This window comes from Macaca nemestrina, chromosome 10 (genome assembly GCF_043159975.1).
Source record: "Macaca nemestrina isolate mMacNem1 chromosome 10, mMacNem.hap1, whole genome shotgun sequence".
NCBI classification, from domain to species: Eukaryota; Metazoa; Chordata; class Mammalia; order Primates; family Cercopithecidae; genus Macaca; species Macaca nemestrina.
Window position 1 is genome coordinate 28644289 of NC_092134.1, and position 27221 is coordinate 28671509.

At 47.2% G+C, this 27221-nt stretch overlaps 1 protein-coding gene across 2 annotated transcripts in view; it reads right to left on the minus strand.

The window, feature by feature from the left end:
* The window catches only part of LOC105497716 (carbohydrate sulfotransferase 11), a 309881-nt gene that overhangs the window by 179128 nt on the left and 103532 nt on the right, over positions 1 to 27221 (minus strand). The window lies entirely within an intron of this gene.

The window sequence follows — 27221 nt, forward strand, 5'->3', positions numbered from 1 at the left end:
TAAAGCCACCCAGCGTGTGGGGATTTGTCATGGCAGCCTTAGCAAATTGATACACACAGCTTCCCATCTTGTGTGTCCTTGACAAGATACTCAATCTCTTAGCCTCAGTTATCTCACCTGTAAAATGGGGAGAACAATATGCCTACCTAGTAGGGTTGTTGTAAAAACTAAATAAGTTCATCCATGTCACGTGTTTGGAGCAGGGCCTGGCCCAAGGTAAGTGCTCAATAAGCCATAATTAGCTCCCACTTCTAATTGTCCACTCCCTTGTCTTTCTAATTATTTGAGAGTATCTCAAAACCCTCTTATATTCCAACCCAAAATCTCGCTGTTTTAATACAAACACATTAATCAGTGGACACACAACTATTTCACAAACCAGAGAGGAGCTATTGCACAGTCAACAGACAGAAGGGGTAGATGATGTATGCTGGAGGCCTAAGTGCTTTGGCATTGCTCAAGGTGAGTACGAGGCAAGTGCAGGAGGCGGAAGTGGGGCTGTTGAATAAGCACGGTGAGCATCTTTTCTCCAGAAGCAAAGATAGCTGGAAAGACGATCTCTCCCCCAAGGAAAGGCCTGCCTGCAGTGACAGAGCTGGGGCTTCCAAGGCAACACCCACGGACCCAAACCCCTATTTCATTTCCATGTTTTTAAGAGGTAAAGATGGGGATTAGCTTTTTAATTGTTCATTCATATTCTTTTCTTCTGGCATTTTACTGGCACAAGATGCCAACAGAGAGAACACTGATTTTTAAAACAGCCCCATGTGCGCTGCATCACTGGAGCCGTGAAGATGTTGACACCCTTCAAATCCAGCAGTTTCCCTCTTGGGAAATTACACCAAGGGATTAATTCAACAGAAACTAAAAGATGGATGCATAAAGATGTTTGCTATAGAATTTCCCTTGTAATGGCCAAAAATTGAAAACACTCTAGGATATGAACTATCATTTATGAAATTATTCCTATAATCTTGGACCAACCGAAAAATGCTACTGTTATTAAAATAACATGAAGACATGTAAATGGGGTTTAAGTTAAAGCAACAGAATTCAAAATATTATGTGGATCAGGACCTTGGTTGTGTAAATACACATACACATATAAAAGACAGCATATAAAAGTGAAAACAGGCAGGGCATGGTGGCTCGCACCTGTAATCCCAGCACTTTGGGAGGCTGAGGAAGGGGGAATCACCTAAGGTCAGGAGTTCAAGACCAGTCTGGCCAACATGGTAAAACCCCATCTCTACTAAAAATATAAAACTTAGCCAGGCATGGTGGCATATACCTGTAGTCCCAGCTACTGGGGAGGCTGAGGCACAAGAATCGCTTGAACCCGGGAGGCAGAGATTGCAGTGAGCCTAGATTCTACCACTGTACCCCAGCCTGGGTGACAAAGTAAGACTCTGTGAAAAGAAAGAAAGAAAGCAGAAACAGAGAGAAGGAGAGAAAGAGAAAGAAAGAGAGAACAACTGTGTTAAAATAGAGTAGTTTTTACACTTTCTTTCATGTTGTATAGTATTCTTCCCACTAAAAATGATGACTCAATGTAAGGCCAGATCCAAATCAACTCTAAGTGTTAAAGATGCTACTGAAAATCAGGCAAGTTCTAAACAAAGAGTTGGAATATCCCCAACAAAAACCTAACAATTCTCTATCTTCAGCCACTGATGTGAATATTGTTACTCAAGGGATCTTTGGATGGGGCGCGGTGGCTCACGCCTGTAATCCCAACACTTTGGGAGGCCAAGGAGGGCGGAGCACTTGAGGTCAGGAGTTTGAGACCAGCCTGGTTAACATGGTGAAACCCCATCTCTACTAAAAATACAAAAATTAGCTGGGTGTGGTGGCAGGTGCCTGTAACCCCAGATACTCCAGAGGCTGAGGCAGGAGACTTGCTTGAACCCGGGAGGCAGAGGTTGCAGTGAGCTGAGATCTCGCCACTGCACTCCAGCCTGTGCGACAGAGTGAGACTCCATCCCCCGCCCCCAAAAAAAAAAAAAAAGAGAGAAACTGAGAGGACAAGGTATTTGTTTAATTTCTGCATATTTTAGGAATATAGGATGCTTAAATATACTTAAGTTGCTGACATCAAGAAGTGTTAAAGGGGTGAGGGAGATAAAAGCAGGTGTCAGAAGAGATCTGAAAATGAATAGGGGAGGCCCCAGACAGGGGCAGAGGGCGCACACGTGAGCTTTGGGGGAAGCTAGGCTGTGTGTCAAGTGTGGTTGTTGAACTATGGTCAGAGGGAAAAGGCCATCGGAGCTACATCTGATGAAACACGCCCACGGTCCCCCAATCTCCCTCACTCCCTGCTTCCCTTATCGTGAATACAAGATGCAAAGCTGAGCCCCACTCCATAGACCCTCCAAAGATATGGAATGGGATCAGAATGATCCCAAGGAGGGGAAAAAGAGTCAAAGCCACTGTAGTGGTTTTTCCCCAGGGAAATCCAGGGAAACTCAATTTTGAGTGGGGTTTCATCTTAAAGTAAAAATTAAAAAGTGTTACGACAAAATGGAGAGACAAAGTCCCATCTTTCTCCAGAAAGTAAGAAAACCATGTACAAGGTTTCTGTTGCCTTGATAAGCAGGAAGGCACGGCCCCAGTATGCAACACGCATGTATGGGCTGCGCTTAGATATTACAATTCCCTCCAAGTTGGCCAGGCAGGTCTATTTGTGCAGCCAAATTAAAAAGCTGTAAGACAATAAGGTGTCTGCAAATGGTTACAGCTACAAGAGGATGTGAAGCTATTTGCATGTCTGTCTCTAGAGGAAGTGGCCAGACGTGTTAGAAATGGTTCCAGTTCAGAGCTCGCAGCCACCTGTGATCTGGGTGACTTTGGGAGAAGGGAAACAGGTACAAGCAGAAGACATTTGGAGTTCCGGCTCTATACAATGCTGAATGCCAGGCAGGCACTTCAGTGAATGTCATGTTATTTAACCCTCCCTTCCTCACTACCATCCCGAGATGTATTATTTCTGTCATACAGATGAGGAAACAAGTGCAGAGAGGTTCTTGCCAACAGTACACAGCTAATAAATGACAGATCCTCTAGGATGATACAGCTGGGAAATGTTTATTATCTCTGAGTGTTCCCAAGAGTGATTGGCCCGTGAAGAGGGCGTGCAGAGGGGACGTGAAATGCGCAGAAAGAACTTAAACTCCAGTTGCATACCTTAGTAAGGATAATAACATGAAAACAGGGGCCTGGGGTTTAAGTAACTCAGTATAGGTAATGGGGGCAGAGGCAACAGATCTGTCTGACACATCTGGTCAAAATGTTGACATCAAAGTCTTCAAGCACAGACACACGTGCACACACACATGACTACCTCAACACTGATTTCATTGCTAGGGAGCAGAGCACCATAGCCAACGGTAGGCTCTAAGGGTGTTAGAATTCCTGCTTCAAATCCTGGCCCCTCCACTAGCCAGCAGAATGATCTTCTGCAAGCTTTCTTAACCCCTGCATCTCTGTTTGCTCACCAATAAGATAGAAATAATGCGAGAACCTGCCTTATGAAGTTATTAAGAGGAGGACATGAGCAGAAAGCACTGAGTGCATTGGCTGCCACAACTCTCAGGCGCACATTTCCATATTTCAATTTCTCTGACATAACAGATGCATCCTACAACCATAGTCTTCTTAGACTGGATGAAATAAGGATATAATGATGATGTTGATGATAATGACATAGTGCATCCCTGACTTCCTTTCCGCCTCCCTCTATCCCATCCCCATCCCCATCTCAAAGCCCAAACTCCTGGATGGAGTGTTTGTTCCCAACTTTCCTTCCTTTTTCTTTTAATCTGCTGCAAGCTGAATGCTTTGTTTTCCAAGCCAAGACAAATCTCCTCAAATCGAAATGGCAAAGTGCCACAGCACCAAAATGCCCTGTGCCTTCTGAGGCTGCACCCAAAGGGAGGGCTCGCTCAGATGCAGACAGGCAGCTCCAGGGTAACAGGTCCTTTGAGACCGCCTGTGCCCAAGCCACTCCTCACACAGCCAAGGTCGTTACCCTGAATGTCATGAAGAGCTGGGGAAGTCTCTGTCAGGATAGATCGAAGGGGTGAGTCTTCAGCAGTATCCAGAAAGACCCTCCCCACCCTCCCACCCACCAAATAACTGCCTCAGCCCTCACTGAGGCCAGAGATCCCAGGCAGTGTTCCTCTAAATCAGCGGTTTCCAGTCACTCTCCAATGTTTGTCCACTACATCAAATCATAACCAGCTTTCCCAAAGTCTGAAAAACTACAAGACGTTGTGGTTCAAATAAATAAACAGGGATAAATTTTTCTCAATTATCAAGCTTTCTCCCATAAAACTTTGTTAAACAGTTGACACAGTTGTGCTTGAATCATATACACAGATATACATATATAAACACAGATAGTACTAACATCTCAACAAATATTAGTATGTCATGAAGACTTGCAGATATCTGCCACCTGGCCAAGCTTGAAGTTTTTCCCCCAGCAGAAGCTAACGAAAGTCAACACCCTGATGCTAGTGAAGGCCAACACCCTTGGGAGCAGGGTCCAAAGTCCACAAGGGTAAGGATGCAAGAAGCATCCGTTTATCAGAGGTTCTACTCAGAAAAGGCTGATGACAGAAGTAGCTCCTGCATTTCCAAGGTCAGGGGGTCAGGGAGAGAAATCAGGACAGAACAGGAGGGCCAGAAAAACACCAGGAAAGGTGGGAAAGGCACTCAGATTTTTGCCTTTCACTTTCTCCTAATCTCAATAAACATCAATATTCAAGGCTTCACTTGCTTTTCACAATGAGTGTACTGGAACTGAAAATTCTAAGACAATTATAAGAAATATGAAAACCCAGGCTGGGTGCAGTGGCTCACGCTTTTAATCCCAGCATTTTGGGAAGCCAAGGCGGGAGGATTGCTTGAGGTTACGAGTTCAAGACCAGCCTGGACAACCAAGTGAGACCCCCGTCTCTACAAAAAAAGGAATCAAGAAGTATGAAAATTCCCCTTCCTTCCAGCTTAAGTATGGAGCCTCAGAAGACTGAGCACCCATTTCTTGGCAAAATCCTCCTGGCCAGCTATATCTTAGAAGTAAATTACAACAAGTAGAGAGAAAAAGTTGGGCTCCCAACCTTCCAGGAAGCTTTGCAAGGGGCACAATCCTAGCTGGTATAGAGGTTGAAAGTTAAGTTACATATTTTTCTACCATTCTCTGATTGTGTCTGCCATAGTGAATATTCATTTATTTTTCCTTTAATTTATCCATAATCGACATGTCTACCATGCATGAGGGCTTAAAGCTCCACTGAAATAAATTATATCCCATGGTATTTAGAAACAGGCAGCCTAACATCTAATCTAATTGACCTAATTAACCCTTTTCTTAAATGCCCATGGTTTATTATATCAGCCAGAGCATACAGTGAACACTTTTGGCTTTATTGTGGCTGAACAATATTAGAAACTTTAGTCAAATCCAGAACCCAATCTTTAGTTTCAATTTCCTTTCATACTCCAGCTCAAGTCTGAAATCTTCCTTCTTGTAAACAAAAACCACAAAAGATATTCTATCCCCCATTCCCCAAATGTAGGGGGAAAGTCACAAATGTTGTCTGGCTTCAATCCCCTAATGAAATAGCTGAAGGGCCTTGAAAGCAAAAAGATGATGCTTTTATTGAAAATTCAGGCCTTTTTCTTCAAATGTCCGTTAGAATAAAAGGGACTGGTAACTTAGGGATGATCTTATGAGATCATTGTCCACAGTCTTCAATTATAAACAATGATTCTGTGTGCTCCTCGATGACCAAAGCTGGTGGAGAGTATGGTGTTAACCCAGATGGTTCAGAAGCAGCAGAGGATCTGATACATCACTTCTGGTCATCTTGATACTGCTGGACCTTAGACATTTAGCTTTTATCTCCAATTATGTTTTGGCTTAAACAGTTATTCAAATTACCTTTCATCTCTGGGATACAAGCTGGTTGCGTATAGTGGGGCTACAGAATTAGAACGGGCAACAAAATTAAAGCAGGCTATGTGTGGATGTGCCCTCCCCTGCTGGGCTGCTGAGGAATACACCCCGGGTAGGGGGTGCGCATCCACACATTGACAAATGAAAGTTATCCACGTTGCAATACATCATTCTCTTGAAATTTCATTTGAGATAAAACAGTAAGATAGTAGCCCATTTCTGACATGGGAATGATAATAATGAATGCCTGTTTTGCTGTCTGTTCTGACATGTGCTCCACACTTATCTTCACTGTCCTTCATTTTAAAGATGAGAAATCCAAGGTCAGGGAGGTTAAGTGATGCCCCCAAGGTCACAAGATCAATCGCTGGCATCCCCACTCTATCAATGCAACAAAAATGGAGGCTTGGCAACATCAAGTGACTTGTCCAGGGGTGAGACCTAAGTGGTAGGGCAAAGACTTCAACCCAGGTAGATGGGACCCAAGTCTAGTCTTATTCCCTCTACACAACAGTTGCCTCCCGTATGAAGGCTAAAAGAAAGAGCAGATATTCACTGAGCATCCACATGGTACTAGAAGCCCAGGAATGGAGGAGGAAACAGACCCAACCCTCGCCAAGCTTAAAGGGCAAGCAGAGCTTCTGCTCTTCTTCAAGCATCTCTCTCTCATTCCTTAAGGGTAACAAGGAAACAGGGGCACGACACCAAGCCCCTTGATAAGTACCTGGGCACCTTCTCATGGCCTCTTCTGGTCAAAGGCATCATCAAGTTGCTTTTCGTATCTCTTACTTTGAGTAGGGCCAGGACCAAAATAAGCCCTCAACAAACATTTTGCATTTAGTGAGTTAATTAATCTAGCTTTGAGGCTGAGACAATTGCATGTCACAAGATCCCAACATTTTCCTAGCTTTCACCTGAGAACATGAGGGGTTTGGCTCTCACATGGCAGTCTATCTCCAATTAACGCTGTTGGCTTTTCATGGCCTCCTCAAGAATTCCTATCTCAGAGAGCTTGCTGAGTGCTTTCCATGGCTTACATGTGAATCACTCTTCACACGGCAAGGACAGTGACTAAATAGTATCAGACAGAACTTTGGGATTCTGGGACAGAATAAACCATGCCAGAAAGCTGATGATTCAATTCTCCACTTTTCAACCCGTGCTGTCATCCCAGAGAGAGAGCCAACGTACCCAGAGCTGTCATCACAATAGAGGCAGGGGGTTCTGAATATGCAATCAGAAAGATAAAGCTCTTAGGAAAGACACTGAAACAGAAAGATCTGCTCAGAGACAAAGACTGATTCTCCCCAAATGCAGGAAAAGAAAAATGGAGAAGTCACCAAATCTATACATGATTTTTGGAAGAATACTCAATTCAGGAAAACTTACCGTTAGCTGTATTACATTACAAGGCATCTAGCTCAATGGAACTCAGGGTTCAAGGACTGCGAAGATCCGAGCAGTGGCAAGTAAATGGGTCTGGAGAACAGGAAGTCAGTGGTGGGCTGAGAGCCTAACCAGCGATGTGACCTTAGGTCAGGACCACCCCCTGTTTCTGGGTCTCAATATCCTCATCTATAAATAAGGGGGGATTTAGTCTATATAAGATTCCTTCCAGCTGCAAAATTCAGTACTTCTGCACCTCCCAGTCCACTCCCTTCTACCGCTGTGAACCTCACCAAAATTCCACTGGCACCATACTCCAGCCCTGAACAGGCCGCCTTTTGTGGACTTTCCTCAGCGCATGGTAACCACAGAAATAAACCCAAATACACCAAAAAATGTAAATGGGTCCTGAGTGCTGTTACACTTACGAAGTCAGCAGTGTGAAATGTATAACAAGATTGTCTACAGATCTTTTGTTGACACGTGGTAAGAAAAATCTCCTCTTAAGTATAAAAAGGCCCATTTGTCTGGTTCTCAACCAGATCGGTCTTGAGTCACCGGCATTTGAAACCGGAGCCCCAGTCATAACTGTGGGCTGCCCTTACCCGACACACACATAGGAGGAAAATTTGGATTTTTCACAGATATCCTCTATTCTGCCATGGGAGCCTAGGAAAGCAGAGGAAGTTGCCCTTGGCATTGACCAGACAATGAACTCATCATCCTGCTTCACCCAGAAATAGAAATGAAGCGTTAAACATAGCTCACTAGTGTCTGCTTCAGCATTACAGAGTGAGGTTAAGTTGCCTAAGAAAGTACAGAGTGGGAATGCTTACTTAATCCATGATAATGAAGCCTACCACCCCGATAATCCCACCACCCACTGTCAGCTGAAAGCATTTATTAAGCACCTAGTGTGTACACAGCCCTTCCCTCCTGGAGTGTTACGAAAGGAGCTCTCAAGTTTGGGCTGCATGAACACAATGTGAGTGTACTTCATGCCACTGAACTGTACACTAAAAATGGTTAAAATGGTCAATTTTATGTTACGTATATTTTACCATTTTCTTAAATACCAAAAAAAAAAAAAAAAAAAAAAGAAAGGCTGCAGCCCTCAGATTCACAAATCATATTGGCGCAAAACAGAAACACTCCGCCACGCAGATGTTTCCAGCACGTCCCCAGAGTGTCTGGGGCTGGTGAGAATAACGTTTGCCCTGGCCCTGAGTGGCCATGGTCTTTTGTTGAAGCACCCCACCCGCAGCCTCGGATTGAATCCACTGTCATTTCCACCTCTCTGGAGTCTTAGTACCGAGATCTAGAGATTCTCCAACACGAATGTCCTTCAGGGGAGCCTGGGATGCTGTCAATGCAGACTCCTAGGCCCCCAAAATCCAGATCCTGAATCAATAGGCCTATCTCGGGGCCCGGAAATCTGCCCTTTTAAACATGTTCCAGGTGATTTTTAAGGATTTGGGAATGAATTAAAGGCCCTGGCTAAATGGAAGTGGGTGGATAACCAAATGCAGCCTTCTCATGGGCTTTGGAAATGACCAGAGACTGCAGCCATGGGAGGTGCTCCCAGCTCTTGCTCTCCAGTTCCGAGCTCTTCCCTGAAGAGTCCGTTGCTCTTCTCCAAGTTCTGGGAGGCCCCTGACCAAGTCCCTGAACCAGTGACAGGCTCATATATATGGTTCTGCCACCTTTCCCATTCTAGTGGACGGTCACCCAGAACCAGAACTCCCAGAATCTAGGTCCAGCCCTCTGCCACGCATTTTGCATCACTGCACCTCAGTCTTCCCCTCTGCAAAATGGGCCTGCTAATACCTGCCCTGGCTTCTGCTAGGCCCCTTGTGTCAGGGATTCCAGCCCCTGTTCTCCCAGGCATGTGACTTTGGGCTCTTTAGGTTTCACCTCTCTGGGTCTCAGCTTCCACATCTTGAAAGTAGGAATAAAAACAGTACTTAGTTCATAGAGTTCCTGTGAGGACACGGTAGGCTAAGGCAAGAAAAGCTCTCCTGCCACTGAGAAGCTGAGTGAACACTTAATGTGAACCACCATCACGCCTGTGAGTAAGTTGACGTGGATATACTGTACTTGGGAGGGAACAGGCATAAGAGAGAACAGTTCTCACACTTCTATTTTAGAGACCAAAGCTCATGCACACATGCCACCCACCCACCCGAGGGCCATGATTTGTAATCACAGGGTGGGTGGCATGCGTGCACGAGCTCTGGTCTCTAACAATAGAAGACAAGAATGAATTTTGAAGAAGCTAAGCCTTTTATTTACAATGTTGAGTTCCTCTACTCCCCAGGCAAAGACCAAGGAATACCCCGATAAGCAATTTCTGAGCACTGCCAAAGGAGGGAAGGGCAGGACGGGCCCTTCTGATGAAGCAGTGGCCTCCAAACCTACTGTCTGCAGAACAGCCTCCTTCAGAAGGGGACAACTAGGTGGCTCAGCATCCTTTACCCTGACAGCTGGCTCACGCAGGCCAGGCTGCAGGCTGCACTCCACCCAACCCCACAGAACGGCACCTGCTGGCCACTCAGCAGCTCACTCAGAACACACTCAGGAATTTCCTTCAAACGGACAAGATATTCCTGCTCCCAGGCATTTCTTTGCCTTTTCAGTTGTCTAAGTTAAGACTCCCTTCACCTAGATTATCACAGAGGACTCGCGGAGGCCTTCCTGGCACCCTCATCCCTGCAATGCCACTACCCTGCATGTCTTCTTCAGAGCACTGTCCCCACCTGACATGGCCTCATCCCTGTCCCCAGTTCCTCCTCCAACCCTTAATGGCAAGCTCTTGGAGCCTCTTCTGTTCATAGCAGGAACACTGTCTGGCACACAGCAGACACTCAGAAAATACTTGTTGGCCGGGCGCGGTGGCTCAAGCCTGTAATCCCAACACTTTGGGAGGCCGAGACGGGCGGATCACGAGGTCAGGAGATCGAGACCATCCTGGCTAACACGGTGAAACCCTGTCTCTACTAAAAAAATACAAAAAACTAGCCGGGCGAGGTGGCGGGCGCCTGTAGTCCCAGCTACTCGGGAGGCTGAGGCAGGAGAATGGTGTAAACCCGGGAGGCGGAGCTTGCAATGAGCTGAGATCTGGCCACTGCACTCCAGCCTGGGCGACAGAGCAAGACTCCATCTCCAAAAAAGAAAATACTTGTTTACTGGATTGTGCATCCTGTTTAGGGCAAACACAAAGCCCAGTCACCCTGGGATCGTCCCAGTTTATGCCTGTGGTCCTACAGTCTTTTTTTTTTTTTTTTTTTTGAGACACGGTCTCACTCTGTCACCCAGGCTGGGGTGCAGTGGTACAATCTCAGCTAACAGCAGCCTCTGCCTTCTGGGTTCAAGTGATTCTTGTTCCTCAGCCTCCTGAGTAGCTGAAATTACAGGTGCGTGCCCCCACACCGGCTCATTTCTTTGTATTTTTAGTAAAGATGGGGTTTCACCATGTTGGCCAGGCTAGTCTTGAACTAGTGAACTCAAATGATCCACCCGCCCTGGCCTCCCAAAGAGCTGGGATTACAGGCCTGAGTCATCACGCCCGGCCTCTACAGTCATTTTTAATAGCTCCTTTTTCTAGTCTAACAAGTAGCTGGGTTTGATAATACATCTTGCACTGTTTTGACGAGAGGTGATACCGTCCAGGGGTTAGGAGCCAGAAAGGTCTGGAGTTAAACAAACTTCAGCATCAGACCTGGACTGCCACTTCCTCCTGTGTGGTGATCTTAACAAGCCATGACCCTCTCTGATCAAAGTGTCCACAGCACTTCAGGAGACTGAAAGCCTGTATGTATAAGCACTGACAAGTGGGACACTGGAGGCGTTCAGTCAACATGGTTCTCAATAATATTGTTTGTTGCCGGGTGCAGTGGCTCACACCTGTAATCCCAGCACTTTGGGAGGCTGAGGTGGGCGGATCACCTGAGATCGGGAGATCAAGACCAGCGTGACCAACATGGAGAAACCCCGTCTCTACTAAAAATACAAAATTAGCCAGGCATGGTAGCGCATACCTGTAATCCCAGCTACTCGGGAGGCTGAGGTGGGAGAATCGCTTGAACCCAGGAGGCGGAGGTTGCAGTGAACTGAGATCACACCACTGTACTCCAGCCTGGGCAATAAGAGCAAAACTCCATCTCAAAAAAAAAAAAAAAAAAAAAAAAAGCTATCTGTCCTCCAAAGACAAACTACTGAGTCCACCACCTGCTAGCTATGTGGCCTCAGCTAATTAACTTATCCTCTCTGCCATTTTCTCATCTCTAAGATGAAAAAAAGAATTCCTAAGTTCCAGGTATTAGATGATATCATTCAGGAAAATCACAGTGGGCTGGGTGAGGTGGCTCACACCTGTAATTCCAGCACTTTGGGAGGCCGAGGCGGGTGGATCAACTGCGGTCAGGAGTTCGAGACCAGCCTGGTCAACATTATGAAACCCCATCTCTACTAAAAATACAAAAATTAGCCGGGTGTGGTGGCGGGCACCTGTAATCCCAGCTACTCGGGAGGCTGAGGCAGGAGATTCGCTTGCACCTGGCAGGCAGAGGTTGCAGTGAGCGGAGATCATGCCACTGCACTCTAGCCTGGGTAACAGAGCGAGACTCAGTCTCGAAGAAAAAAAAAGCAAAAAAGCACAGTGGCTTGCATATCCTGAAACTGAATAAATGGTAGCAATTGTTAATACTGTTGCTATTTCTTCTAAATTCCCGAGTCGCTTGAAGGCAAGAACCTTGTGTATTCACTTCTGTATCCCTAATACTAACTGCCCGGCACTTTTTGTTGCAGGAAGGAAAGGAGTAGGCTTCTTTCTGAGGTCCCGCCATGCTCATCACCAGTGAGCTTGGTTCCTGATTTCAGAGAGAGGCATGGATGGGACACCGAGAAGGCACGTGGCTTGGGTGGGCTGCACAGTGCTGGAAGGTAGAAAGAGGATCTGCTGGAGTGTGGAAGGTTTACAGATGGTAAAATCCGCAGCTGCTCGCACACCTACTAGTGGGAGGGGGAGGCTTGCAAATGTTAAAAATGAGTCAACTTTCTCATATACAACAAGAACAACAACGAAGACAGTTGAGGAAGAGAGGAATAAACAAGGGTGTGGGTGGACAAAAACAGGTACCTGAGCCTGGCTCTTGTGAAATGGAACCCTTTAGGAGTAGAGGTGGGGCAGGGAGGGCAGTCACTGGTTTACTGCAGATCCTCCCAAATAGGTTGGATCACAGCCGAGCTTCCAGATGCTCACTTTGGACTCCTCTGACACCACCGGAGAGATCAAACCCCAGGGCATGTTGGTTTTGTAGGTTGTCAGATATGTCAAGACCACTAACTGTTTCTATCAGAATTTAGAAATTCTGCAGACCGTGGAGGGGGCTGTTCAGACGGCCCAGTGCTCTGACCACACGCAAAGGAAGTTCCTTTCGCAACCCGTCCTCTTCCTCCAACTTGTAAAGTAAGATTATGAAGCAGAATCAAGAGACTGCACTGAACCTCAAAAGGGAAAGCCCAGGGTTGGGGACTCCCAGTGCAGTGTGGTCAATGGTGCCAACCCAATACCACCTGCACCAACATCACCTTCAATAGCAGGACTTATTCCCCCATGGCTCCATAAACTGGGCAGATCAATGGAGAAGGTGCAGCCTGAGAACCCTGGAGGCATCCCCTAGAATCTGGGCCCCAAATTCCAAGCTTGGAATCTCCCTACTTCATTATGTTCTTATGCCAGGCAAAACAATTCTGTTGCTGATCAACCCAACAGGTCTGCTGTACCTAACAGCCATGACGCACTCAGCCACAGAGCTCTGTGTGATGAAGATGCAAAATGGACTCAGACGTCCTCTGAGCTCTTCTCCTAAGTTTTGAAGCTAACTGCTTAGAACAGAAAACTGAGATTGTAAGAGACACTGGTCTCAAAGTAAACTGTCCACAAATCCTGAGGATCGTTCCTTTGAACAAATGCATCTGGTTGTTTTTGTTGTATGCGTTTTTTTATTCAGAATATAAAATGTTCTGAAAAGCTACGGAGTCTCACAAATTGAGCTCTAGTGACTAAGATGGTAACTCCAGGAGGGTTCTCTATTCCTAGAATTTCTTCCGCCAGAATAACCAAGTTGAGAAGTTTGTGAAATTTTGTTTCATAAGCTAGTAGTTTTACTTGTATTTGGAATCTAGAGCCAGACAATTGGGTACCAGTCCTGACCCTGTCACATCCTGGCTCTATGACCGTCAATACTAACCCTCTCCATGCTTCAGTTTTCTCCTCTGTGAAATGGTGATGAAAATAATAATACTTACCTCTCAGGAGTGTTGTGGGGATTAATGAGCTAATACATGAGAGCAACTAGAAGAGTACCTGGCATACTCTTAGGTACTTTATTCAGTAAGTATTTCAAAAAAGTCGCTAAATACATAGACTGTCTTAAAGAGCTAATGACCTACTTTTATTTTTAAAGATCTCCAATGGCAGGTTTCAACTTTTAGCTTAGAAATAGAGAGGCAGTATAAAATAGTGGTTAAGAGCATGAACTATAAAGCCATATTGCCTGGGATTGGATCCCAGCTCTGCCTCTTTTTCACTGTGTTAATTTGGTCAAGTTACTTAACCTCTCTGAACTTCAGTTTCCTTATCTGTAAAGTGGAGATAATATTGCCTCCAGGTTCAAGTGAGTTGATAAACACAAGCCACATTATAGATAACAGTAGAGTATGACAGTTGCTGCTGTCATTGTGTCTCTAGGGGAGGTCCCATCAGCAGCTCCCATGATCACATTTGTAAAATGTCAAGATGCCATTCAAAGTCCCAGGAAGCAACAAGGCAGCCAGCCATTCTCTTCGCATCTCAGCTCTGTTGGAAGGTGCTGACCTACAGCTCATCAGTAAATGTGTACCAAGCAGAAATCAGTTAAAATCAGCCACACTTGCTGCTGCAGTCTCCTCTGTCCCCATCCCATGGCAGGGCTGAGGGCTAAGAAGGCAGACAGAGGAGCTGTTGCAAGGACAGTGGGAGGGGGGCCGCTGGCACAGTACCTCTTGCTGCTCCATGGCAACGGTAGCTGCTAGACAGCGGAGTAGCAGCAATACACCGCAGCAAGAGAGGACAGCCTGACTCCTCTCGCCAGGCAAAGCACCAGGCCATTCACGAGGCCGGAAGACAGGAAGACCCCGGCCCAAAACAGCAGCCCTGATCATGGGACCCAGCCCAACCTCTGACTCCCCGCATAGAAAAACAACACACATACGAGTTCTTCCTCCAGGCTCACCTGCCCTGGGAAGTCACAAATGCACAGACAAACTTGGTATCTCTGTCTTAGTCTACTCCTGCAGATATAACAAAATATCCTAGACTAAGGAATTTATCAATGTATTCCTAACAGTTCTGGAGGCTGGGAAGTCCAAGATCAAAGCAACAGCAGATTCGGTGTCTGGCAAGGCACCAAATAGTGACGCCTTCTGTGTCCTCACATGGCAGAAGGGGTGAAGAGGCTCCCTCAGGCCTCTTTTATAAGGGCACTAATTCCATTCATGAAGGCAGAGCCCTCAAGACCTAATCACCTCCCAATACTATTGCATTAAGGATTAGGTTTCAACACTTGAATTTGTGGGAGGTACACAAACATTCAGACCATGGCAATCTCTAAACTTTGCACGCAGCTCTTGGGTTGTATGGCCCTGGATCCTTGCTCAACATTGTCAGGTACACAGGAAAAAATTCACAGGAGAGCTCATGCTAGGTGGAGCTGTAAGGCTCTCACTGGGGACAGAATGAAGTGTTTCAACAGGAATGAAACTAGAGGTACTTCGGGTAGGCAGCAGAGGGGATGATTCCTGCAGGAGGGAGCTGGATCTTAAAGGACAAAAGGAAATAAAGGAAGAGGCAGGAAGAGAGGGACAATGACATAAGCCTCATAAAACATCCACCCAGGGAAAACCTTTCTACCCAAAAAGAAACTAATCATTTCAAACAAATATCTCTCTACCCTCTAGAAAAGGATTGCATTTTCTGCCAGATCTAATGGAAGCAGGCAGATATTTTGTAACTGTACCTCTCTGCCTAGCAAAAAATGTTCCAATTTGTCAGTCATCCTCCATCTCAGGTGCATTCTGTCTGCTCCAGGTGATGTGGCCCATCCGACCCATGCAGCTCATTTTCCCAAATATTCCCGCAGCTCAAACCTGGCAAGCATAAGGGCTATGCTATTTTATCAGTGTGATAGTGTACTCCATTCTTTAGAGACAGCAGCAAGTTTTGCAAATTGGTCCTGATGGAGAACCTCACATTTAAATGTACTGGGCGGGAGGTGTTCCATCAGGAACAATTTGCACAACTTGGCAACATAAATTTTACATGTGTATGTGTGTGTACATGCACATATGTGTGTGTATATATATATTTATATTCATTCACCTTACAAGAAGACTGCCTTACACTAGATACTTAAGTCTCTGGGTCTCAATTTCTGTAACTGTAAAAGTATACATTTTCTCAGGCTCAGGCACTATGGGGAAAAGATTCTAAGGTTCCATTCAGGTTCAGCACAGAGAAAGGTGCTGGGATCCATTAGTGATGTCTGCTGTGCTCACACTAGGGGAACATGGGAGGTGTATGTACCTATAGGTGTTTGTAATTTCCCAAACAGAGGGTAATTTCGACTTTCTAAAGACCTATTCTTTCAAACATTCTGAGGATTGAATTATAAAGGCCACACTCATGGGTTCAAAGGACTCCCTCTGCTGCAAAGAGAGGAACAATGCTGTCTGTGTTAAGAAGATCCCTCCAGAACCCACCCTCACAATCCCTGAGAGTACACCTCACAGGCCCTCAGGTGAAAGTCACAAAGTTGCTCCTCTGCCAGGACCTGTGGGGATGGAGGAATGTCTTCCAGCATGAGAAACCAAGCGTTTTTGTTCAGCTGTTGAGTCACAGTAACTTCTGCGAGAGTCTAAAATTATTTCCATTATGAGCGGCTTTCATTTTGTAGGCAGACCGCCCCCCACTCCAACCCCTAGATGTACTTTAGAAGAAAGAACAGAGAAGGGAGAATTTCACACGTGACAATAAGGACTGGAATAGACTTTGAGATAGGGCTTAGGGGAAAGAACAGAGAAAGAAGTAATTTATGGGGGACCATAAAGCCTCAAAACCTCTCGGTGAGGAATATTCTAGATTCCCATGAGAGCAGTGACACTGAGGCACAGAGTCATCAGGTTAACTCTCATGAACATCACATGGCCAGAGAATGGTTTCCAAGCCCTCGTTCTTTGCATGCCACAGTCATGCTGCCTGGACATACTCCAGAAGGCTGAGTGTATCCAGAGAATCTAGAACATTCACAGGCCTGGGAATGGAGGCAAAGGGGGAAGCACAAAGGAGTGAAAATGTGGCTGCCACACAGGCCATCCCTGCTCTCCTAAGAAACGTGGTAAGCACAGGCCTGCAGGTTCTGTCCCAACTTCTCAACAACCATAGCCATTTCCCTGTGGCAAACACAGGGAGAAAATGGTACACAGTGTTCCTTTCTCTCTAAGAGGTGAGCCAGAAGTCTGCCCAATTTCAAGGGCCTGCTGAGGAGAACAACAGAGCACCCTAATTAGCCCGGGTTTCCTAACAACTATTCTGGTGATGCCAAAGCCACACAAATCCCTGGGTCTCCTCATCCTGGAGCATTTGTTCTGCTCTCACTCCCTGCCCCACTGCCTGAAGACTCCTCAAATACTGGTGATAGAGCATCTTAGCGCTGGGGGCTTCCTGAGCCATGGGTTAATACTCAGGTAGACAATTTACAAAAGTCCTAGAGGCCAGGTGCAGTGGCTTACGTCTGTAATCCCAACACTCTGGGAAGCCGAGGCAGGTGGATCGCTTGAGGTCAGGAGTTTGAGACCAGCCTGGCCAACACGGTGAAACCTCGTCTCTACTAAAAATACAGAAATTAGCCCGGCATGGTGGCACGTACCTGTAGTCCCAGCTACTCGGGAGGCTGAGGCAGGAGAATCGCTTGAACCTGGGAGGTGGAGGTTGCAGTGAGCCAAGATCACGCCACTGCACTCCAGCCTGAGCGACAGAACGAGACACTGTCTCAAAAAAAAAAAAAAAAAAAAAAAAAAGTCCTAGAAAACATGGAGGCTGCCCAGGTGGTCCCAAGAGTCCCTTCCAGGATAGGAATTCAGAGGCATCTACAGCTGGTGTCTCCTTCTACCACCATTCACCACCAGGGAGCTCTTGAGTCCCCACCACTGGAGTCACCCTAGGTGTGAAAGGCAAATTATATTATTTGGGGGGAAAATAATACTGATGTGGTTTGGCTGTGTCCCCACCCAAATCTCATCTTGAACTGTAGCTCCCATAATCCCCACATGTCACAACAAGAACCTGGTGGGAGGCAGTTGAATCATGGGGGTGGGTTTTTCCCATGCTGTTCTAATGATAGTGAGTAAATCTCAAGAGATCTGATGGTTTTAAAAAAGGACAGATCCCCTGCACACACTCTCTTGCCTGCCACCAGGTAAGATGTGCCTTTGCTCCTCCTTCACCTTCCACCATGATTGTGAGGTCTCCCCAGCCATGTGGAACTGTGAGTCCATTAAATTTCATTTTCTTTATCAATTAGCCAGTATTTATTCTTCATAGCAGTATGAAAATGGACGAATACAAATACAGGCAAAGGATCACTGACTTGCGTCTTGGACAATTCTAACCCTAGGCAGACTTGGGGAAAAAAGAGGCAAGATTTAACAAGGCTTAATATTGGGAGGGAACTAGGCTCTGAGAGCCTTGCAGTGAGGGGCCACAGGAATATCATAACACCAGCAGTTACATTGTTTGCAGACCTGCTAAACCCTGAGCACTGTGGTTCCAGCTTCAGAGGCACTATCGCATTTAATTTTCTCAAGAGCACCATGAGGTGGACACTATGATCTCTACTTTAGAGATAAGAAGCTGAGGGATTGAGAGATGAGACGACTTTCCCAAGGCAACACACTAATCGTCATTCATCCAACATAGATTTATTCCACATGTGGCTCCGGCGCTGTCCCAGATTGGGAGCCACAGAGTGGCAGAGCAGGATCCACACCCAGGTGTTTGGACTCTGGAGTGTGTCTGGGCTTCTGTAATGCCCCAGTGGGCTGGTCCCCAAGGGAAACATCAGGTGTTTGCTGAACTACGAAGACACACAGAGGAGACCCACCTGAGAAGCTCAGGTCTCAGCCCACTCTGGGGGGTGCTCATCCTTGGAGCTGCAGAAACGGGGAAGACTAGGGGGAAACACGGTCTCATTAGAGCTCTTGGGGGCAGAGACTGAGTCTACCTGATCCTCGATGCTCCTGGGTATCTCCACGTAGATCTCAAATAACTGTCCCAGGAACATATTCCAGCCACACCTTAGTAGTGCCAGACCCCAGAACCACTTACACAGAGGGTAACCAAGAGCAGGCTGTGGAGTCAAATGACAACTGAGCACCTATAAGAAACTGAGAAATGTTCCCCACCTGATCCATTCCAGGGCCAAGCAGAGCCTACCCCAAACCCCTCCTGACCCACACAACCCCAGAGAGCCCCTTACATGTGCATTGAAAACCACCAAGAGCAAACATCCACAACCACTCCCACCAGATCCACAACAAGAACACCAACCCCCACCATCTCACCAGTCTACCCCATGGAAGAAGGATGGGTTTATTTCCTGCCAATTTATCATGGAAAAGGTCATGTTCTGCAAGGCTATTAAACAAGCGAAAATTACATTTATGGATGAAAAGGCTATTATGACTGTTGAAGAATTCATGCATGGCGCACTGGAGATAATCAAGGTAAACAAAAAAATCTTCAAGCTGATGGGTGGTGTGACCTAGGAAATACAAAGATGAATGAGACAAAGATCCCCAAGCTTTCGTGGAAGCACACAGCCCCTTGAGCAAGAGTGAAAAAGGCTACTATGGAAGTGATCATAACGACTGCTTTGAGTATTTCCTTCATGCTGGAGATGATCTAAGCACAGCAGACACTATCAGCTCAACAATGGCCGAGCACAGTGGCTCACACCTGTAATCCCAGCACTTAGGGAGGTAGAGGCAGGCGGGTCACTTGAGGTCAGGAGTTCAAGACCAGCCTGGCCAACAGGCAAAACCGTCTCTACTAAAAATACAAAAATTAGTCGGGCTTGGTAGCAAGCGCCTGTAATCCCAGCTACTTGGGAGGCTGAGACACAGAATCACTAGAACCCGGGGAGACGGAGGTGAGGTTGCAGTGAGCCAAGATCACACCACTGCACTCCAGCCTTGGCAGCAGAGCAAGACTACATCTAAAAAATATAAAAATATAAAAATAAAAAAAGTAAAAATAAAAAAACACTTCCCAACAACCCTCTATGAGGTAAGTTCTGTTACTACCATGCCCATTTCACAGATGGGGAAACTGAGGCCCCAAAATGGTAAGCCAACACAGTGGAGAATCAAGAATGCCCCTTTAACCCATTCTGTGCTTTGAGAAGATGCCAAGAGGCAGACAAATGTCCAATCGTCATGAATTGCCACCCCTGTTGCCTATATGAGATTTCACAAAGTCCTGTCCCTCATGCTCAGGTGGGGCCCCCAGAGACTCAGCCCTAACTCAATGTAGCTACCGGACCCTGGGCAGGCCTGGCAGGCAGGCTTTCTGGTCCTCTGTGAGGTAAGGATTGGAGTAATAATGCCTAAGCCCCCTTGAACTCTAAAATCATGCAACTAAACCAGGATACGATCACCTTTCATTGGATAATGATTTTGATATCATTGAAAAATGGGTGCTGAATTCTCAACACACTAAACCAACCAATTTGCCAACAGGACAAAGTGCAGTCACTTTAGCCTGAGGAGACTTTTGAGTTTTGCTCTGGGCCAGGGAAGGCTCTGGAAGGCTCAAGCAAAGGCTCTGACCACAATTTGGGCTCTGCACTTTTTCCTACCAGAGTCACTCAGGTGCATTTGGGAATGGTAATTCCCAAATCACATCTGTCCCCCTAGAGCTGGTTTTCCTAGCCCTGTCCACTTGACCTCTGTGGGACCTGCGCCCTCTCCTACTAGCATAAGTAGCCTCCTCTGTCATGGCCCATATTTCTGCAAATCAATTCCATTTCGGGTGGATGACAGCACTGCTAGGAACAACACCAACCAACCAGAGCACTAGTGTCCCCTGCCATGTCAGTGGCATTTCTGGAAATGAGGCCCAGCCAGGAAGGTAGGGGCAGGAAAGGGACCAGATATATCCAGAACAGAAACACCAGATTGGAACCAGGGGACTGAGCAGTAGGAGCTATTGAAGGTATGAGCTCTGGAGTCCAGCATTCCCAAGTTCCAATCCCTCCTCTGACTTCTCTAAGCCTCAGTCTCTCTAATCCCAGCTACTCTGGAGGCTGAGGCAGGAGAATCGCTTGAATTTGGGAGGCAGAGGTTACAGTGAGCCAAGATTGCGCCACTGCACTCAAGCCTGGCGACTGAGTGAGACTCTGTCTAAACAAACAAACAAACAAAAAATGGACCTAATAACGGAGCTACACAATAAGACCGTTGTGAGGATTAACCGGAAGTAGCACCTATGAAACCCTTAGCGCAGTGGCTGGCACAGAGCAAGCATTCAGTGACAATAATAATACAGAAGATACAGGGCGTTGTTTTCCATTAGACTCCAGCAGAATCAAATCATTTCCAATTCAAGCTGTGGGTGAGCCCTGAATCGTTTCCACTTCACAGTTGAGAATTATCTTTTATTTTGCTGTGGCAGAGACTTCACTTGTTCCCCAAAACCTGGTCTTGCCTTCTTTCATAGTGTTAGAAAGTGAGTCAGGCATGCTGGCACCCAGAATAAAGACCAGTTAAAAACCCCTTTCAGCAAGAAGTATGCCACATGGCCCAGTTCTGGCCAATGGGATTGTGAAGACACCCTTTGTCACTGTTCCCCCTTTCCCTGCAAGGGTAAGAATGTAGTGGAGGGCCATCTTGGGCTACATGGATAAGGTCAACACTCAGTGTGGGGGCAGAACAATAAGATGGGAGGGGTCTAGTCTTCCAATGCCATGGCGTCGCCGCATCAGGCCATGTCAGGACTGTTTAGTGAGAGATGAACTCCCATCTTCTGTAAGCCATTGCTATTTGGTTGCCATGGAATAGCAGTCAGTCCTATAACCTAACACACCCATGTTTCTTCATCTGACCCTCACAAGTAGCACATGAGGTTGGTAAAATTATCTTACTCATCTCACAGATGGGAAAAAGTACCATAAGGAAGTTAAGTGACTAGTCCAAGCCAAACCCCTCTAAGTGACTGAGCTAGAATTTCGGCTCCAATTTGAGTGCTCTTCTCCCAGGTTATGTGACACGTCTGTTGCAGACTCGGACCCCAGGAGACATGGCTGACCACAGCAATGTCACAGCAGAAATCAATTCACAGCAAATCCAGCGAGCACCTTGGCATTCTGCTAATTCCAAGATACACAGAATGCGTGAAATGCAGCCCCCATACTCAAGGAGCTCACGGTCTAATAGAGGGGTTTATAGTGGAGGATGTAGCAGCAACACTTTGCTAAGGGTTTTCAGATTCATTATGGAAAAGCAGAACAAGGACATCGCCTGCAGAAACTAAGCTTGTAGAGGTTAAATGACAAATCCAACATCACTCCCTAAGTGGGGGAACTGGAACTTGAACCCTTATCTTTCAAATTCAAGTCTCGTGCCTTTTCTGCTGCTCAATTATAAAGTGCCATAAAGTACTAATGCTGCCTGCTAGGGCATGACCATCCCTTCCCGCCCCTATCTCAAGATGCTTCCCGGTGCTGATCCATGTTTTTGAGTTTGAATAGCACACATCAAATTAACCCGTCCAAGACTGAATTCCTAGAAGGTACCGTGAGCCTGACTATGGCTCAACCAAACCTTCCCACTGCTCTGCCATGTTGAATTCCTAGGTTAACTACAAAGCAATGCCTGTCTATGAGCAGAAGGTAAACTGCAAACATGGTTGAATAGAATCATATTAATACAACTGCCTTATCTTTTTTCAATACTAATTTGGTTTCCTGCAGGCCTTTGATGTGCATCTGGTCGATACTAACCTGGATTATAATCAAGTAAACACCCAACCTTGACCGTTAAGACCCTACATAATCTAACCCTTGCCTGCCTCTCCCATCCAATCCAGCCTCATCATTCCTCTAACACGCCCAGCTCTTCCCCACCTCTGAGCCTTCATCCTTGGTATTCCCTCTGCCACAAACACTCTTCCCTTAGAAATTCCCATGGCTCACCCTTCCCATCCCTTCAGTCTCTGCTCAAAAGCCACCCTTCAGGGAAGACTTCCTCAATGGTACCTTCCAAAATATTAGATTGGTGCAAAAGTAATTACTGTTTTCTCCATTACTTTTAAAATGGCAAAAACCACAATTACTTTTGCACCAACCTATAGTTTTCCCACTTCACCACTCCATTTCCTTGCCCCGCTTAAATGGCATTCTTCATTACCGCAAATTACATTATTTACCACGCATGTGTTTTTTTATTTTATTTTATCTTTTTGAGATGGAGTGCCACTGTTGTTGCCCCAGGCTGGAGTGCAACGGCATGATTTCGGCTTACTGCAACCTCCGCCTCCCAGGTTCAAGTGATTCTCCCACCTCAGCCTCCAGAGAAGCTGAGATTACAGGTGCCCACCACCACGCCCGGCTAATTTTTGTATTTTTAGTAGAGAGGGGGTTTTACCATGTTGGTCAAGCTGGTCTTGAACTCCTGACCTCAGGTGATCCACCCGCCTCGGCCTTCCAAAGTGCTGGGATTCCAGGCGTGAGCCACCGCGCCCAGCTGTGTTCACTTGTTGATAGTCTGTCTTCCCCACCAGCATGGAGGCTCCATGAAGGGAGGGCCTTTGTTTACTTTAATGCTATCTCCTTAGTCCTGGAATGAAGCCTGGCACAGAGTAGGCGCTCAGTAAGTATTTGAGAAGTGAGTGGACGAATTAATTTGTTGAACATTTACTACATGCCAAGTAGTGTGCTAGGCTCTGAGGATACAGCAACTGAAAACCAAAAACCAAAATACTATGCCTGCCCTTGAGTTTATAGCTTAGAGAGGCAATACCTAGAGAAGAACCCCAGCCCAGAAGTGCTAGGAGAGTCCCCATGGTGTTCCAGAAGCACAGAAGACAAAACACCGTCCCTGTTCCCACCCCACTGATGGATATTGGGGAAGCACAGCTCCTCCCTCTCGGTGGGAACACAACCTTGTAAGACACACGGCTGCCTCAGAAGCCTACGGTCCAGCAGCAGATTCCACCCACCTCCAATGGAGAATGCAGCTGTGATGTTAAGATGGGTTTGTGACTCACCTGCTTAGGAAGCAGTCACCCACATAGAAACCTAAAATCATTTTTGAAAAGTCTCTATTACAGATGCTCCTGGTGCCCAAGACTTAGAATTAAAAATTTCTAGGCCAGGTGCACTGACTCGAGCCTGTAATCCCAGTACTTTGGGAGGCCAAGGCAGGCAGATCACTTGAGGTCAGGAGTTCAAGACCAGCCTGGGCAACATGGTGAAACCCTGTCTCTACCAAAAAATACAAAAATTAGCTGGGCGTGGTGGTGTGCACCTGTAGTCCCAGCTACTTGGGAGGCTAAGTCAGGAGAATCGCTTGAAAGCAGGAGGTGGAGGTTGCAGTGAGCCGAGATCGTGCCACTGTACTCCAGCCTGGGCGACAGAGTGAGAACCTATCACGAGGAGAAAAAAAAAAAAAAAAAGAATTTCTGCTAAACAGAGAGAATGACAATAGGCAACAGAATTACTTCTGTACACTCTGGGAGGGGAGAGGGCGGGGGAGGGTACAGACATGGGAGCCTCCAATTTGCAGGAATTGGTACAATTCAGATGAATATCATTCAGAGAATAAGGAGACTTCAAGCCCCCTCCCCAGCTTTTCCTTAAAACAAATCATAAAGACAGGTGCAGAGATGGGGCCTAGGAGACAGCCAGGCAGAGGGCTGGGGGCTCAGTTTCAAGAAGTCTCATCTGTCTCAAGTCACAGACAGGTGCGAAGGCTTCGAGAGGTCCCACTCTGGCCCTGGCATGCCCACCAGCAGGGACGGCGTCAGCTCTTCCCTTTAGTCACCCAGGCTGCTGGGGGAGGCAGAGGCAGAGGGGGTGTTCTGTGAAAGTCAAGGCTGAAATATTGATGACGGGAATAACTGCACATCTCCACGGCTGGAGGACAGGAGCTGCTGCTGCGGCTGGAAAAGGTCTTCTCCGCACAGCAGAGCTGGTCCTGTCTGGCCCTGGGTGGAATTGCACTCGGCTCCAGCTCTGGGCCTCTGTACAGGTTGTCCCTACCCCTGAAACGCACCCCCTGCTTTCCTGCCTCTGTACTTCCTTCCCCCAGTCAGACCTACACCCCCACGAAGCCTTCTCTGATTGCTCCAGCCCACACTGGTTGAGAATCACAGAAACCTGGGGAAGCTTCAGGATTAATTTGGTTCCCACATTTCCCTGGGAGAAGAATCCGCCGTTGGTAAGATGGAGTGAACCGGTTTCCTCACCTCTCTCCCCACCTCCTTCCCTCCCACCATGCTCTTGCTCCTCCTAGGGACAACCACCCTCCTTCGCTACAGACTCCTTCAATTCACTCAACAAATATTCCCTCCTCTCCCGCCCTCTCCCTTTGAGACCAAGGCCTGCCCACCTGACCACCTGGATTCCCGTTCAGCCGCCCTCCTCTCCCCTCTGACCTTTGGGCCCCGTTCCTCTCCCCTGGGCTGTTGTTATCTGAAACCCAGGCCAGTGCCCTGCCTCTCCTGTCCCCGCCCCATGCGTCCCCCTCCCAGTGCTCACCATGCATTCTGACCATACACACCTCCACTTCAGCTCCTTCAATGGCTCTCCTCTGCCTAGTCCAGGATCAGGTCCAAAGCCTTTACCAAGGCCTATAAGCCCCTCATGACCTGGCCTCTCCAGCTTCCAGGTTCCCAGCTGGTGATGAGCGGTGAAGGAGCCCTGTTCCCCGGTACACAGCCCAGAGAACCAGAAGGAGGCAGAAGTGAGTTCACTTCCCTTCAGCCCAACCTCACCCCTGCACATTCCCGCCTTACAGCCATCCCCACTGTTGTGGGTTGAATTTTGTCCGTGAAAAATAAATGTCCAGACCAACCAGCACCTATGAATGTGACCTTATTTGGAAACAGGGTCTCTGCAAATGTCATCAAGTTAAGATAAGGTCATACTGGAGTAGTGTGAGCCCTAATCCAATCTCCAAAGACTGGTGTCCTTACAAGAAGAGGGAAATCTCTTTTTTTTTTTGAAACAGAGTCTCGCTCTGTTGCCCAGGCACCCAGTGGTGCAATATTAGCTCACTGCAGCCTCCACCTCCCGGGTTCAAGCGATTCTCCTGCTTCAGCCTCCTGAGGAGCTAGGACTACAAGTGTATGCCACCACACCCGGCTAATTTTTTGTATTTTTGGTAGAGACGGGGCTTCACTGTGTTGGCCAGGCTGGTCTCAAACTCCTGACCTCAGGTGATCCGCCCACCTTGGCCTCCCAAAGTGCTCGGATTACAGGCATGAGCCACCACACCCAACCCAAGCAGAGGGAAATCTGAACCCAGAGACACACATGGAAGGAAGACAGTGTGAAGACAGAACACACAGGGCAGACTGTCAGGTGAGGATGGAGGCGGAGACTACAGAGACATGTCTACAGGCCAGGGAGCACTAAGGACTGCCAACGACCGCAGAAGCCAGGAGAGACACGTGGGAAGGATTCTTCTTCAGAGCCTCCAGAAGGAACCAAGCCTTGATCCCAGACTTCCAGCCTCCAGAACCATGAGAGGATAATGTCTGTTTCAAGCAACCCACTTTATGATAATGGGAATTTGTATGGCAGCCCTGGGAACCTAATATATCCACCCTGCCAAACTCCAGGATCATACGGATCCTCTTCCTGTCTCTCTTGTATAATCCCTTAGCTGGGAGAAGGGGGGCTTTGGAGCCAGCTGAACCACCTAGAATAAGTCTCCTGAGGCCTCAAAGCCTCAGTTTCTCCTCTGTAAAATGGGGCCCCACGGGGCCCCACACTGTCTTAGATGCTAGAGATAATATATGTAACTAACTTATACAGAATAAAAAATTAACAAGCATCAGCTGCTGTTATTCCTGTGCCTTGTCTTTCTGGGGGAGGGGGGTCTTTCTGGTCCCGCCAAAGCTCATCGCTGCATGTGCTCCACACCTGCACTGCTGAGACCCCAAAGAGTGGAGCTGCCTCGGTCAAGTGTCCCAGGGTCTGATTCTGGAGAGCTGCCCCTCCCACCACCTGACGGTAATCCCTCTCCCTTCCTTCCCAGGGGGACAGGCACCTTCCTTTCTCATCCACCTGGACTCCCTGCCCAGAGAGCGGCAGGGGCTGGATCCCCGCAAGGCTGCCTTTGTGCGACTGCCAACACACAACCTGTTGCTTTTAAGAACAGGCCCCTTGCCAGCTCCATCTGCCTCAGGGACCAGCTGTTTAATGGAGCCTAGAGTTGGCTCCAGGGAAGACAATGAATTTTAATGCTTCCGGACTCAGCAGTCAGGCAGAACCCAGCCTCCCAGGCATGGCCATGAGGGGCTCAGAAATTGTGGTGCCCAACCCCCATCCTGGACCCCTGAGTTCAGGGTGGTTGAGCCACTTGTCCAAGATCCCACAGCTGGGGAGTGGCAATTAGTTCCCAAAGCAGAGAGAACCAGCTGTTTCTCTGAGTCCTACACAGAACAGCATCTTTTATAAAGTTAAAGATATGCAGAGAAGACAGGAAATGACGGGGAAAGAGGCAGAAGGAAAGGTGTGTGCCTCCTGTCTAGAAAATGAAAGAAATATCTTCTCAG